Raw genomic sequence first — 4151 nt, 5'->3', positions numbered from 1 at the left:
CAGCCCTGCCTGCAGCCAGGTGCTTTCCAGGCCTGCTTGCAGCCAGGGGCCAGTTCAGGGGTTTTTCCTCAGCAACCCTGGGTTGTCCAGTCTTTCCAGGGGTATCATATGCCCCTGTTCCACAAGGAATCTCTCTACACAGGACAAAGGCTTCAGCTGTATGTACTCAAGAGAAGGAAGAAGCCCTGATCCCCCGAGAGGGACATGTGAAATACAAGTGAGGAGCCAGAGGATGGAGCAGTGGGCTAGCAAATATTGGAGAGATGGGAACATTTAAAAAGGGGCTGTCAGTTTTGGAAAAATAGGAAAACTTTGCTATTAATTAAACTTTGTTAACCAGTGCTCCTGCCAGTTAGCTGATAGTGTGGGTGTATCTATGTATACTTGTATATACATTCCTGTTGCTGCAGCAGCTGCAGGTACTTAATCCACAGCTTCTTTGGTGTCCACAGGCTCTCATACAATTGGAGTGGAATCCTGTTGAAAAACACACCAGGGCTGAATACACACTGAGTACTCTGTAATTATGCAGTAATGTTAATGTTTTGCTGCCAGTGCTAAACACTGGGCTCTTCCCCCTCCTGCTTCAGAGCAGGTGACAGGAATGTCCTTTCTTAGGCAGACCCATCTATACAGCCCTGTGCTGGCTTTGCTCCATCTCCTTTTGGTGTCTCCTCCCCTCCCTTCCCATTGCTGTGACTGATGCAAGATGAAACTCCAAATCCTGTCATGGACAGAAGGAGTCGAGAAATCATCCTCCAGCTTACTTCAGGCTGACACTGATGCTGGCTGAATTTGTTTCTTGATATGCCTTTCTTTTTTTGTGCGGACACTATAGAAAAAGATTTTTAAGTATCTACAGCTGTTGGGATCAATGTGGAGCTAAAAAGAAGTTCCAATTAGTATCCTTTGTACCAAGCTCATCTCTGCTCTCAACGGATTCTCTCTTATAAATGTCTTTTCCTTATTAATCTTGGGGAGGTTGACAATGACAGATGAAAGAGGAGGCTGTTGAGAGTAAGAAATATCCTAATCTATGAGCACTCAAATAATTTTACTCTTTTTTACTGCCTTAAAAGAGGGTTGGTAAAAGAGATGCATGAAGGTGTAAGAGACAGTACAAAGCACAACCTTTGAGATAAGCACAAGAAATGGTGACAAGAGCTGTGATGAAATATAAAAGGAACTAATTTTTAGTAAGAGTGGGGTTTTTTTTCCTCAGTAGTTAGTCTGCTGAGCACACTTTGGAGGAGAGCTCTCCAAGTGTGCTGAATGATGGGAAGCTCTGGAGGCTTGATTTCCCAGGAGACACTGTTGAATATTGAAGTCAGACTCTTTCTCCAGTTGATCACCTTCCTGGCTTTACTCTTCTGAAGTTAGCACCCTTTAAATCACTTGGGGATTGCTCAGGCAGCCCCTGCACAGGTTAGTAGCAAAGCTGGGATAGTTTGGCTTGTTGAAAGAAAAAAGAAAAGAATGTAAGAGATTGGGCAACTTAGTGCTACCACTTTCTGCTTTCCTGATAGAGCTCTTAAAACACAGCAAGATGAAAGTATATTCTTTATATAAATAAAATAAAAAACATAGTGAAAAACTTTAGGAAACCTCTTTGCTCTGAGGCCATTTAAAACAGTCAAAGACAGGTTTGTGAAAGTCCTAGGAAACAACCAAGTAGGAATGATTCTGTGATCTGAAACAGCTCTTGGCAGTGAGCAGAGCAATGAGTCTTGCTTGACTTGCAGATTGCTGGATCTCCTGGACTGGATGTTGCCACCAGCCTTTAAGGCATCTTCTTTTTCTTCCCCCACATACCATGTATATTTTGCAATCTCAAGGTTTAAAAGTCTATTTGTGCTTTATCTCTCTGTGCTTGCATCAGAGGCATCTAGGAGTCTGTCTGGGAGCTCAGCACCTCTGTATCTTTGTAATAAAGGGATCTATAAAAGTAGGAAAGGATTGGAAATTATCACTGTACTAAGACCCACAACTGAAGCATGTGCTGTGCCGAGCCTTGATGCACACCTGCTGCCTGTATCCCAGTCTGATGCCAACAAACACCAGCAGAAGGGTGGGCTCATGCAACAACCCACATGAGGTGGTAAATGAGAGAGGACCTCTGGCTCCTTCTGTTCAGTGTTTCAAATACCAAGCCATAGTCAGAGCAGCCTGGGCCTTGGGAAGCTTCCATCACCTGGTGCTGCTGCCATCTCTGCATGGACAGGAGGTGCTGCCATGCCGTGTGAAGCATATGAACACTGCTGCATTAGCCATCTGCGGGATGTGGAAATCTGCTCCGCTACAACAGTCAGCTGCCAAACAGTTCCCGAACCCTCTGTTTTTCTTCCTTCTGCATCTCAATGTCTACCACTGCATAATGTAATTTATAAGGAATAATCTAGTGATGCTGTAACATTTGTTTCACCCTTACATTGAAGAGAATTTAAATATGAACCTTTTGATGTGGCCTAATTCAATGGAGAACATGATATTTTGTCATTAGCTAGGTAGGCTAAACTCTCACTCATCCTCATAATTAAAATATATAGAATTCTGCAGGCTGATAGTACTACTTGAGATAAACCCTTTTAATTTAGGGAAGTTTGTAATGATGAAACTGAAAGACAAAAGCATTTGTTGCAAATAATTTTCAAGCTTTATGATAATGAACTTTTGGGAAATTATGAATAATTGCTAGGGAATAACGCTAGTGCTTTGGGATTACCGTAATCTTGGATGAATGCTCTGGATTGTCTAAAACAATATGCAAGGGCATAGTGCAGCTGTTTTGCAAGGAGCTGCAAGGAGCGCCAAGGCTTTGTAGTTCTGTCAGAATTCATCCTCCAAGGGAAAGTTTCCTGATATTAAAGGCCAGGTTTTTACTCCTATACCATGAAGTTTCTTATGGATATGGGATTTCGTTAGTCTCTATGGAGTTGCTTGCACTAGTGCAAAGCCAGCATAATGTTGCTGTGCTGATTTTGCACTACTTTTAGCCTCTGGGGTAAATGATCACCCAAGATATATATATGGAGAAACAGGTGCCTTTTCAGGAAAAATATTTGCTCTTCCAGCTCTAGATAATCTTGTTCTTTTTTCTGACTTCCTGAGCATTACTAAATGCTGCCAAGCTCTTCTCCTTCAAGATCTCTTCTACTAATGAGACCTCATTCTAACTTAAAGTGTCCCTCTTGTATTCACTGTCTTTGAGAGGCATTACAATCCTCCCTTCTGACAGAAGTACTGGGAACAACCCTTAGAAAAGTAGGTTATGTTCTGACTAAGCATCAAGGGGCATGGGTTGAAGTGTTCGCTGCCTTTCAGGATTCATGTGAGATGAAATGGTGGAGGTGAAGTGGTCAAAATGTGACCTTTGCTGAGGATCAGACCTGAGCCTTTAGTCAAATTTTGAATTCATTGATGTGGCCAGCTGAAAGGACATAAATAGTGTGTTGTTACTGCCAGCAGGGCTGACTTATGATATCCTGAAATAGGCATTGAATTTTTTTTTTAGTGCTCTTCCTAGAGCTATAAAGGTAACAGTATTTATCTGTTTTGCAGCTTAGCCTGAGCTGCTGCTCCTGAAATGAAGGTCTCAGCAGTGCTGTGTCATTTATATCTCATTTGGATCCCCAAGCACCTGGTGCCTCAGGAGTAGTGCCTTGTGAGGAGTGTCCTTGTGCAGTTTTCACACAGATAACAAAACATGACTGTGAGTTTAGCGTGGGTAAGCAAAGAAGTCCTGCCATGGTGCTGAGGAGGAGGCGTATGCCTGTGTTATCCTAGACATCAGTGACACACAGGATAGGAATACCATTCACCATCTGAAAACTGTGCAAACCAGAGAAAACGTAGACCCCAAGGGCACTTGATCACAAGCCCCAAAGGGCACAGAGTGTGTACAGGGGAAGATGGATTGACATTAAAGTCATTAAGAAAATTCCAAATTTTTTAGCTTATGTTTGCTAGTAAAGGCTTTCCAGTAACTCCTTGTAGATAGGATTGCCTCACATCTTGTTAGACTTTGAAGGGGTTGGAAGCTATTTCAGGTGCAAAAGCAGTTGTGCTCTGTAGCTGGTTGGGAGAGAAGCAGATGAGCAGGACATCAAAATGAAAAATACCAGAAATGGTCCTTCTCCACCATCATGCTGTCC

This window comes from Corvus brachyrhynchos, unplaced genomic scaffold (assembly GCF_000691975.1).
Source record: "Corvus brachyrhynchos isolate BGI_N302 unplaced genomic scaffold, ASM69197v1 scaffold671, whole genome shotgun sequence".
In the NCBI taxonomy this organism is placed as follows: Eukaryota; Metazoa; Chordata; class Aves; order Passeriformes; family Corvidae; genus Corvus; species Corvus brachyrhynchos.
Note: the sequence above shows the minus strand (reverse complement) of the source record.